The 12461-nt window shown below is 43.6% G+C and overlaps 1 protein-coding gene across 1 annotated transcript in view; it reads right to left on the reverse strand.

The window, feature by feature from the left end:
- Positions 1-12461, reverse strand: part of hs2st1a (heparan sulfate 2-O-sulfotransferase 1a) — a gene marked incomplete in the record, with an annotated part of 20831 nt that overhangs the window by 7883 nt on the left and 487 nt on the right.

Consider the following 12461-nt stretch of genomic DNA (forward strand, 5'->3'; position numbering starts at 1 on the left):
ATCCACAGTAACAGGGACATTGTTTCTGAAAGAAATCTTGCTGTAGAGCATTTCAAATGTTTTGTGTTAATGCTGTGAGCACCACAAATTCAATTTCATACACCTTCGCTGTGCTAGCAGAAGACTCAGGTAAAATGGACCAATAAGACAACAGTTACATAGCTAGATACCATTAGAGGTAAGTGAAAATATGTTTTAATTGAGTGACTTGATACTTTAACCTCTGTTGCTACAAACTATCTGAGTTCTTGTCCATATTTTTTAACTGCGGACATCGTAATAAGGCCCAACAGGAGAAAATACATCATCATTTAAGCTTTTCCCTTTTTGCTTAGCAATGGCATAAACACACAAATGTACGCTTTTGTGTAGCTCAAGCCTCGGGGAAGGCTGCCAGTCTTTTTTCAGAGGAGGTGAGGGAGAGGGAGAAAAGACCGGGTGCTACTGTGTCCCTAACTACAACGTCCTGAACTATGCAAGGGGACCCAGAAACCACTTGTTAAAAGACATGGTGTTTTGTGGCAAATTTCCAACAACCAACAAGGAGGCGAAGCGGGCACGGAGAGGGCTTCTTAGGCTTTGTAGTAGACGCCCTATTCATTGCGAGACTGAATACACTTGGCACAAACCTCCATATCAGAGGGCGCCACACACACAAACTTAAGCTCAGCGCTCCCTTCTGAGGTCATTTAATTAGAGAACAAAAGCCTGAATTACTATGGCCACACAGCAGGCCCCCTTTCATTCCACATTTCCGTCAGTTTCCTCCCCTCAAGCCGTCTCTGTGCATTAAAGACTAATTATGAACCGTGAAGCCAACACGGGTCTTAAACATTGTGACAACTACAAGCCTATTACTCTGAGTTTCATTCAAAGTGAGAGACAGGAGGAAGACAGAGCACTGGTAGTTGAACATATTTACTGAAGCAATTTCGCGGCTGATTAGACGCAAGCATTTGAAATCATCATTCATATTCTCTGCCAGATCTGCAAAATGTGACAGGCCGTCGTGTATTATTGCTATCACGTCAGATCTGATGGGATAATAAAAGTGGGGGAGAGAAGATGATCCTTTCTCCAAGCAGCTCATAAATCCATCATCGCTCCAATCCGCCAGTCGGAGCTCTCTCACTCTGTCTGCTTCCCCTGAGAGGGTTAGCCCCTCGAACCGAAGCCTTGGGCTAGGTGGGTAATAGAGATTGGCTATCAGCGGCAGACTGAGGTGTACGGCTTGTATGGTTCTGCTTGGATGCCGCTGGATTGCAAAATCAATGAAGGATGACAGGGAGGAGATCTCGGTTGCTGCTGTATAAAAATTGAGTTAGTCTGCTGCTGCTGGTGCTGTTTCTACCTCTTCCCTCTGTATAGGCTTGGATGCACGCTGCTGTTTCGCAGTGCCAGGTTTAGGGGGGACAGTTATGTCACCACTGCAGCACTCACGAACATTTGAATAAACTGTGCACTTCCAATTTTCTAATTATTTTAATTTCATTCATCTGATCCGTTTAGCAGAGGAAACGGGGGATTATTTCAATACCTAGAGGAAACAGGAATAAAGTCAGGCTGATGGGGAGATTCAGGCCTGACTGAACAGAGCCAGAACCTGCTTTAGTGTTGTTATTTAAGTTATGACAAGGAATATGAAACATGGCGTGAGAGGAATCTGTTTTTTTCTGTGCAGCTTTTCCACGCTGCTGGCAGCTGCAGAGCACTGAAAAAGGAGACGGATAAACGAGAGGGCTTTCATTAAGTGATTGTGAAGGTGTTTGGTACATTCAAAACGCCTTCAGAGCTTTCAAACAAGCTCAGTATGACAGCAGGAACAGAGACATAGATAACTGCACACACAGAAACAGAAAACTACTTTTAAACTAGACATGAATACTTTTATGCTGCGCGCAGTATTTCACAGATTTTCTCATTAACACTTGTTTTAGAGAAAGATTAGATGGAAATACATTTGAGATAAAGTGCAATTGTTGAGGTGGGCTTTTTGAAAGTGGGAAATTGCTGAAGCTGAGGCATTTTTTCCCTCTGGCTTTGACACACAAGTGTGACATTGACGCCCAATGAAGGGTCTCATTCACTGGTCTGTCCTCCACAGTACAGCTGGGGGAGAGGGTGGGGTGCATAGAGGGATCAAAGAAAAGGCAAGGGAGACAAGGACAAGGGCTGGGTTAGATGGACGTCGACAAAAATGTGGTCAGACGAACAAAAAAAATCACTTTTTGTAACAGCCAGGGAAGGACCGGATTAAACTGTTAGGGGGCCTAAAGGTAATAGTTTGCTGTTGGGCTCCTATTGACCCCCCCACCTCTGGTCCTCTGTGCATTGTGTATGCATCCTGTCACCTTCAAGTTTCCATTAGGTACAGTACACACAGCCGACAGCAGCCTCATTATGTCCTGAGACCCAGAGATAACCCAGCACGATGCTGGAATACCACCTTAACACAGGTTTTCAGTATCTCAAATTAGTCTGTAGTAATTTGATTAAAGTTGCACTGATGAATATCTTTTAACAACGTTTCGGACAACTCTGTGTCATATGGAAGGGGCCTCTACAAAGTGACAAATCTGGAGAATTATCAGTTGACTCTGTCATCAGGTCCACATAGCATTTTAGCTTCTTTCAGCTCATTATTTTGGTTTTACAGCCCACAACAGCAGGCAGCTGTTTTTACACTGCTTTTGTTTAACGATGTCTTTTCACTGCATCACACCTAGCACCCACCACGTAGGTGCTAGTACTTCCTCAAACAAAAGCTGATTGGTCCCGTACTGCTGTAGTAAGGCCACAAATGCACAGATTGAAGCCTGGCAAGATGGATTCTCACATTTCAGGGTCACACATGAATGACAGAGAGCAATGTGTTTAGGACATACAAAAATGTTTTGTCTACAGGAAGATCTGGAGAGTCTCTATTTGTTCTGTCCTCTAGATTTAGCATAAAAAGGAAGGAAAAGCTGATTGGGAATGCTAGAAACGACGCAGGACAATGCATCAAAGTCAGATTGCAATATAAGCAACAGAAAGGCTTCACTATTAAAATTCAAATCAACAGATGCACCCAGTGAGGTGAAGTAGTGAAATCAAAATGTCTGGCTACATTGCAGATTCTCATAAATAAGAGGTTTCACAGTGACGTGATATTTCCTGTCCTAGACTTGGCACTGCTGCTTTGCAAGGCTCAATAAATACAGGCCGAAGAGTTTTTCATTGTTATGACTTTCACGGTAGTTCTGCTTTTACTAGAAGGTGTGGAGGGGAGCAGGAAAGGTGAGGAAAATACAAGGGGAGAAGCGTGCTGTTAAGGTCATGAGCCGGATTTCCACCCACAACGTGTGGTGCGTGAGCGGGGCACTCCATCCTCCGGAGAGATGCTGCTGCTGTGCCCTGGCGTTTAATTCAGCAAAAACAATCCACGTAAAGGTCATGAATCCTGAAAAGTCTGGAAATTACTTTTTCTTGACCAAGTGGCATGTTGAAAACAAGCATGTATTTGTCAGAGGATGCCAACAAAGCATTCCTCAGATACAGAGAAGGAACAAAACTCGCCCTTGTCAGCACTGACAGACAACAATGTGCAGACAGTTTAAAGTGGTTAAGTGGTTTGGGGTATTGGTCTTGAGACCATAATTACTCCACTGAGTGTCACTGAAGAGGAAGATGTTAACACTAGGAACTTCAGAAATTATCTTTCAAAAAGTGCAGGCCCAGCTGAGGATGGGGTGTTTTTTGCTCTGCGGAGTTCATGAACTATAGATGAAAAACAAGTGACTAAACACCAGGGTACACCACGTAAGCTCCAGCCACATGTGGCCCATTTATAATTCCTAGTCTAAATGCAAGCCATGTCTATACACTAATGATAACAATCCGGTATATAGATGGAGATGATTATCGCCATGGTTCAACCTGCCACTTTCTCCCCTAATATGTCTTTTGTGCGATCGAAGTCTGTAGTGCTGTCTGACAGGTGAGCCAATAATGTCTGGGAAAACAGAAAGAGTGAAGGGCGCCACGTGCTGTCTGCTTCATCAGAAACAGCCAGTCAGATGAGATTATGAAGCAATTTACACAGATGGCAGATCCCATCATTCCCCTGTCTTGTTAAGTAAAGGCGGGTCTGACAGGTTGTGGAGACAGGGGTGGGGGGTGGTGGGGGGATCGATTGGAACGGATCTCATCTTGGCACAGATTGTCAGTGACTAAGCACTGGGAATTAGCCAAAATTTTCATAGGCATTTGTGCTTCAAAGGAAGGAGAAAATATCCAAGTAACTCTGGTCAAGAGAATTGCTATTAAATGTGCGTGTTAAGAGGAAAAGAAACCGCAGCGGGAATGTGTCCGTCACTACGAAATGTTTCAGCCACAGCCTAACAAATCTGAATGCATACCGATTCACACTGAAATAACTCACTTTTAGTCAGAGCCCGCACATCCTCATTATGGTAGAAATTTATCGGGCATAAAGGAATGTTTAATTTATGCTTTGGTAGTTGACCTTTGAGGACTCTGGAGTCCTTCACACTTGGCATACTTCATGTTAGGAGGCTTTGTCCATAGGTTAAGATAAGATGGAGACCTTGTGGATGTTCCAGACTCCCCTGATAATATTGAAAGAGAAATGACATTGACCGAGGGTTAGCTACATTGTTGTGCCTCCTCCCTGGTGGTGGGATTATACGCGATTCTGTATGTCGTGGGGCACATTGCATAAAGCTGAGCAAATGTAATGGGTTTTTAAAGGTCTCCTCCAGACATCTATTAAGACATATATACAAATAGTCTGCTTGGAACAATAACGTGTGTCTTATGTTTTTTCCCGCATTCAAATGACAGAATCTATGAAAATGCAAAATGTTGTTCATTTCTGAAGTTTTCCTGTTGGACACAAGATGTCTCCTACTTCATTGTAAAGTACATTTTGAGTGTATGTGTACTGGTGGCTTCAGGTTTCTACATGACACTTGTACAATACTGGACCAGGTATGACTTCCTAACTATATGTGATGTCACAAATCATGCTCGTAGGCCCCGTCCCTTAAAATGTGATTTTCAGTGAGCACAGAGAAACTTTCCACTTTCAGCAGATGAATGTAAAAAAAAATATCCTTCTAGTGCCAAACTCTGCACATACGTCATTTTGCACATCCAACTGTACGAACGAGAAGAAAAATACATTTTGTGTCCCTGTGTATACAAGCTGTACCATAAGATGTTTTGAACATAAGATTTTGGTGTTGTAATAAACTTTCAAGTAAGGAAAAACTGAGGCATAAAAGTGAAGATTGACCAGAAGTCTTTCCACATCACCAATGTAACAACAATATTTATGTAACAGTGCAGATCTGGTTGCAAGCTACAACCCAGATATCTGATGTTCTCTTTGCCTCTCCTCCGTCTCTCAGCCCTGTAACAGATTATTAATAATGCATGTATGGGAGTCCGGGGAAAACTCCACACTCTATTAGACAGAGCAGACGACAGCTATTCATAGCTTTAATGATGAGTGGGAGGGACAGGTGAACACCGCAGAGAATCTGTCCCACACAGAAACGTGCAGTACAGAGTGAAAGCAGTGTTAAAACAGAACATCTCTGCCACAAAGACCAGTTCAACTTGTTATCACTTCATCTCTACAGGCTTATCTGTGTGCCTTTCATCTCTTCACTTCTCTGCGTCTCTTCTTTCATCTCATTATATTTAGCATCTGTAGGCCATTTATCCAGTGAGGATGCTGTGCTGTGTTTGCCATCAGAGGATCACTATAATACGCTGATGAACAATAGATACCAACACTAGTCTAATATAAAACACTTAATCAATCCACCTTGTCTGTAAGCATTACTGACTGAGCAAAAGCCGATGCGTGCTTGTGTTTGAGAAAAATAAAAACATGAATACCATAGAAAAAGAGATGCAGACACACATACATCTACTGATCCTCACTCAGCAGGGGACAGTCTGAGTGTGGGAGCTGAATATTCAGCAACCCAGATACTTCATTATTAAGGTGCCACACACACACACACACAGATACGACACAGCTGTTTGCTGTGTACTTATTTGTATTCTGTCTAATGAACTTAAAGTTGAATTTCAGGCAATTTGGCAATGCTGCTCACACCATTTGGCACACCGAGGAGAGGGAAAGAGACACATGCAAGGAGACAGCCGAGAGAAAAAGAGGCACAGACGGGGAGGAAAGAGGTGGAGAGTGGAAATTGTAGTAGCACCCCGTTAACAGTTGGTCCCCGAGGACGCCTGGTGTTAAACATATTGTAGAAAAACAAGATAAAGGCAGCTTTGAGCCAAGTTTACAGCTAATAGGAGCCAAGTTGAACCAGGGGCTGAGAAAGAAGGGCAGCGCTGCTCGACCACCTTCCTTCCTCCTTTATCCCTCTGTTCACTGATGAAATTGGTTGTAAAAATGCTGCAGGCGTCTTTGTTCCCTTTTTTTTCCACAGGGGCTTATGATTTTCACAAGCCGGGGCTTTAAATATTTCTGTGTCGCAATGAAAATTAAATCATCTTTTTCATTTCAACCCCCCCCCCCACACACACACACACACACTTCCTCCTCCTTTGATAGCACCTTATTTCCGAAGCCAGAAGCGGATATTCTCCTTTCAGGCGCTCATCCAATGGAGTTAGTAAAACACAAGAGGGATTTGAATATCACAAAAGAGACTCAGCACGCAAATAAAGAAGTTGTTTACAACTACTGATCCAGAAGGCGCTGGATGAGAGTCATTATAAGTTATAATCATGACAGAGGTTTATTAGCTGCTCGCTGTTTTCCCTGTCAGAGGAGGAGCTGAATGGTGTTAACTCATGTGTCAGAAACCTGCAGGTTTTTAGTACCTATGGCACAGTGTGAGCCTCGGAGAGTCTAAATTTGATCATGTAGCTTTTATAATCATTAAAATGTAGTGTGAAGAATGAAAACCCGATTATGTCTGAGAGCACTGAGGGAAAAGTCACATCAGCACAGCACTCAGGATCAATGTTCTGTGCAGGACGGTTTGCTGACCCACGTCTGATTTATCACTTCAACTAAATAATATCTCATCTGCCGTCAGTCAGAGCTGTCCTCCTGAGTTCAGTCAATATAATCTGGCCTGCAGTGGTTTTAGTGCCATGTGATCTTTGGAGCACATTTCTTCGAGTGGAATGAACTGACACCTCTGCCCAACAGTGACACAGGAAGAAATGAAGACGGAGGGCAGATGAGGAGGAGGAGAAAGTGCTTCTGTGTGTAGGGGTGGGGAGGGAACATTGGGGAGAGGCCAGCTGAGGGGAGTGATGGGTGGTATTGGAGCAGGGTGTTCTTCTAGAATGGCCTCCAATTACATCCAGGGTGTGAAACCGTCCATAACACCCCGATTAGCCTGTCTGTCATCCTGCTACAGCTGCAAACGGCGCGCCACTTTGCAGGAACACATTCCCTGTCAGATAAAGTGTGCGCTGGGGGCCATAAATCCTCTGCCCTAATCAAAGCCTGCTTCTAACAATACAGCAAAAGCCCAGTATGACCATTAGCACTCTTCCTCCCCACCTCCCACAACAAATCCATCCCCGACACCTACGCCCATCTCCGCTGTGGGCTCCTCTCCATTAGCCGCTCAAATGGCAAGTTTCAGAGAGTGACTGAGAAGGCAGGTCCAGGCGATAGACACTACCGGCTGCTTACGGTAGCAGATGCCAACGTGCAGAGTGAAAGCAAATGACTCATGCACCCCTTAATACCCCTTAGGGAAGCTAAAAACAGAGATGTGGGGTGTCAGGGAGAGTTCAAAGGGAATCTGAGTACCGTGTCCACAGACAGGATAAGCGAACAACAAGAGGAAGAAATGCTGGAGGTTGAGGTTTGCACCTGCGGTTGTAGAAAAGACACGGGGCTCAGCCTAGCTTAGTGCCACCGATGTGTCACCAATTAGCTTTAAAAGAAAGCTGCCGTTTGGTGTTGCAGCCCTCTGAGTGAGTCACAGACACCAGTTGACACACACTTGACAAATGTGTAGGAGTGAAAGGAACCAGATAGATGTTTAGATCATCAATAAAAATAAAAATTTCAAAAGCAAATGCAGCTCTAGGTCTTATCAGTGCCAGGTGAAAGACGTGCAGCAGGGGGTCTGAGTGAGTGGCAGGCCAGCTCCGAGGTATAAAGTCGTCTCATCAAAGTCCATGCAGTGTGCACATGAGGACAGACAAGCGATGCCAAACCAAAGTCCTTTCAAGAGCAAATTCCTGACCAGATCCCCAGGTCCCTTGGTGGCAGAGCGTGAGGGTGGGCTCGAGGCAGTGAGTGCCTGGCATGACAATCAAAGTCAAATTCAAACCCAAGCCTCGGGGCGACGGAGCTGCGGTGACAAATGAATGCTTAAAAGTCTTGCGTCAGGCTCTGCAAACACTTTGACAATGAGCGCATGCATCCCCGTCCTTCTTCTGCATTCAACAGCATCTCTCTTCTCTCTCAGAGCTCATCACAGAGCCGCTTGTGTCTGGAACTAAATATCACCACGCAACAGATGGAAATTGAATTCCTTTAATCAGGCTGAATAACGGCCAGTGGATAAAAGGCAGCAATGCTGAGGGAGAGAAAAAAAAAAATATTTGAATATCTGTCCAGCTAGGTGACATACAGCCCTCGCATGGCCTGTGGGGCACCGAGGTGAAGAGGTCATTTGCTCTGGTTACGCGGGCCATGAGGTGACAGTTTAATAAGCAACGTTTCTATTTACGCAGCTCTCCATATCACATAGTTGCCCTCTAGAATTAACCTCCCACCTGTGGCTACAAGTTTTGTTACTGACTAATTTTTTAAGCATGAAAAAGGGTCAAAAAGTGGCTCAAAAGCTGGGATTCCTACAATGAAATGAAAGGTTTTCTTCATGTTTATGAATATTCTCCCTGAGGAAATAAGTGCAGCATGGCTTCAATCTATAAAAGCAGGTAGCAAGGACAGATGTTACACAAATAATGATGCACTCAACTGTGTAATGAACATGCCTTTAGACAGAAAAGACAGGAATCATTACACTTCTTTGTTTCAATCCCTCTTTTACTCTTTACTGAGCTTATTCTGAAGGGACACGATGGCTCATCCTACGGTCTTGAGTTTGTGTCAGCTTTGCACTTAAAAAAAACAATCAGTGCCAAATGAATGTGCACATATAAACGATTAAAGGAGGAAATTCTATTATTTTAATACATTTCACAAGAAAAGTCATGCAGATGCCCACATGATCATCGTTTTGGCAAGTACAAATTATTCAACCGGCCCTAATTCTGATACAATTTACATACTTTTACTTTGACAGGACAATAATTTTCCAGAAAATCCTTCGTTTATAGCCTTTTAAGTGCTATTTAAAAAGTACAGCCTTGAGAAAATTAATCTGGGCTGACTTCACTTTTAACCAACTCAAATTTTCTCGGCTGGTTATCTAATCACCATTGAATCTAAATCAGGCATTCATCTCCTGTCTGACGTCAATGAAACCTTAGGCAGACATGTCAGTCTCAAACTTAGTCTCAGAATAAAGTAGCCAGAAACTCTTCAAGGTGAGAATCTGAAGTTGCCTGAACTGCGAAGCAGCTAATGGTAACCCTGACAGGGAGAGTGGCCTTGAATCCCCGTTTGTGGCTCTTTATTAAAGAAACTCTCTTTCCATCCATCCCTCTCTGCGCAGTCAGCCTGCATTACTGTTGACCCAGCCGGCAGCAATGGCGGTGAGCAGCCAGAGAAAAATACTGTCAGAATAATGGATTAGGCCCACAGCAGGACACACAGCTGCATCACGGCGTGATTGTAATGCAGGAGACTTCTCAGTGAAACCTTGGGATGACGATTAGCTTGGAAGCAAACCACAGCTTGTCTGCCCTGCGGGAGGTGGCTAATAGGGGAAGTGATTCAAACGCGTGTCAGGCAATAGGATCCCACGCTGCGAGGAGAGGGCGCCGGTCATTCCAACCCACATGAAGTTAACTGCGAAACATGTGAGAACATGATACAGGAAGTTGACATACAGAACTTCTTCTCTTTTGTCACATTAGAGTCGTTCATGGAGATCTCTCTCTTTTATGATTGCACAGATGGACCTGCAGCAGGCGTACCTGGTAATGTGACCGGCCCTGCGGCTGTCTGTCAGCATCGTGCCTGTGAAAGCCTCAGTCACAACTATTTGGCTATGCAGCACATAATTCAGAGCTCCAGTATACAGACGTCTGCTCAGTCCAGTCATCCATCAGGACGCTTTTTGCCAAGTCAACAGATTCTCGTGGTGGTGGGCAGTCAGGGGAAAGGCCTCTCAGGTTCTGTTTCAGCATCGGGAGTGTGTGTGTGTGTGTGTGTGTGTGTGTGTGCAGCCCAGGAGAGTTTGGATTTTCACTGGGTGTAAAGTATAGCCCTTTACAGCAGCAGTAAAGCATGCCACAGGCCAATATAGCCATCTATACCCCCAGGAATCCTGATTGTTCCAACATGTGAAAAATCAGCTGGGATGCTTTATGCAATTAAGATGGTTGTTAACTATTTTATTTACAATCTGGTCTGGAAACTTCCCAACACAGTCTCATCACTGACTCATCTATCTATTACTCGCCTACCGGTAAGCCTCGGGATCGGTGGTTTTAAACTTAGAACAATTAGCTTCACAGTTGCTTAATTTGCTGTTAGTTTAGACACTGAAAGAAAATAGTGAAAACTGCATTACCCAAATTATAGCTGAGATATTCGAATTCCTTGTTTGGCCTGAAGGACAGTCCAAAACCCAAAGATAATCAGTTTAATAACGTAAAGAAAAGCAGCACATTCACATTTGAGAAGCTCCAACAAGTCAACGACTTACTGTCATTTTTGCTTGAAAAATGACAAAAACAATTACTCAACTATCAAATTCCTGCCAATTTCCTAATCATTGCAGCTCAGTATAGTAAATGGCATGCCATCAACTATCTGAGGTCCTGACTAGTGCTGAATTGTTTGTTGATTAATAGTTTAGACAGTCGATATAATCGATTACTCATTTAAGTTATTTATCCAGCAAAAATGTCTAATTTTGAAGAGTCCATTCGTCATCAATCAATTGAATGAATCAATTGAAAATGAATCTAACAGTTGTGATCACCAACATGGTCATTTATCTTTGATATCACTGTAAATTTAATTAGGCTGCAACAAATTATATTTTCATTTTAGCTTAAACTACCAATTATTTTCTCGACTGATCGATCAATCGTTTAGTCCACAAAACAGCAGAAAATAGTGAGAAATTGCCCTCACAATTTCCTAGATGCCTTAAGGATGTCATCAAATGTGTTCTTTGTCCTGCAATCTATTTTATTTATTATATATTTATTATAACAGTTTATTATTAATTAAGGTGTTTTCACTTATGTTGGTAAATCAGAGCACTTCTAACTGTGTGGGTCTGCACAGACGGTGTTTGACTGACAGCTTCCTGACTCTCCAGTTAGTTTTGTTGCAGCTTCGTCATTCTTATCAATACACAGCATTGGATGACCTCATATTTCCGAGCATAGATAGACCCAACATCATCGAGAATGACACCCGTGTGTGTGGGTGTGCAGAGACTTTCGGAAAGGCAACAGTTAAAATGTGACAGACCTCTTTCACAGCAGACATTTTGACTCGTCATAACAGGAAGAGCACACAGGTGTTACTAATAACATTAATGATTCCTCCGTCCCATTAAGTGTCCCTGTAAGCCATTTCAATAACAGGGCCCCAGAACTGCCTCACTTAAATGGAATTCATGGCATTGGCAGCAACATAATGTTATTAACTACACCTGTGCCTTTTCTGCTGGAACATGTCAAAATGTCTGCCTCGTTGCCTGCTGACTGCCTCTGTTCAGTGCCAGGCTCCCACTCTCGTCAAATGGTACAAGAGGTGGTGTGTGGGGCCCCTGAGGTACGCCGGCTGCACCCTCAGGTTGTCTGCGCCGCTCGGCTGTTCCTTAAAAAAAAAATCCCCACAGTGGAGGCACCAGAGAGATAATCCTGCAATGTCCCAGATCTTTATTGGGACGGAGCCCCTGATGGGAGCTAGCAATGAGATTTGAACGCAGCGCCGGCCACGATTCAGTCAGTTTGGTCAAGGGGCGGGAGAGGATTTGTAGCAGGGTGGCGTCCCCAAGCATGCAGAATACCACTAACAATGAGTTTTCCTTGTTAGTCCTAAGAGCACATCAATATACCGCACATTCATCACCAGTGACCTTCCCACCGTTCAGCCCGACTGCAGAACCACCGGCTCCAATATTACATGTCCTGTTTACTTACAAATGAAGTTTACTAGAGCTGAACAAAATTAGCATTTTTATCAATTAAATCAACTGACAGAAAATTAATCTGATAACTAATATTTTGATGATCAGTTAATCGATATCACCAAACATGCTCCAGCTTCTCAAATGTAAGGATTTGCT

The sequence above is a fragment of the Morone saxatilis genome, unplaced genomic scaffold (genome assembly GCF_004916995.1).
Source record: "Morone saxatilis isolate NCDOM2014 unplaced genomic scaffold, NCSU_SB_2.0 Contig23, whole genome shotgun sequence".
Taxonomy (NCBI): domain Eukaryota; kingdom Metazoa; phylum Chordata; class Actinopteri; family Moronidae; genus Morone; species Morone saxatilis.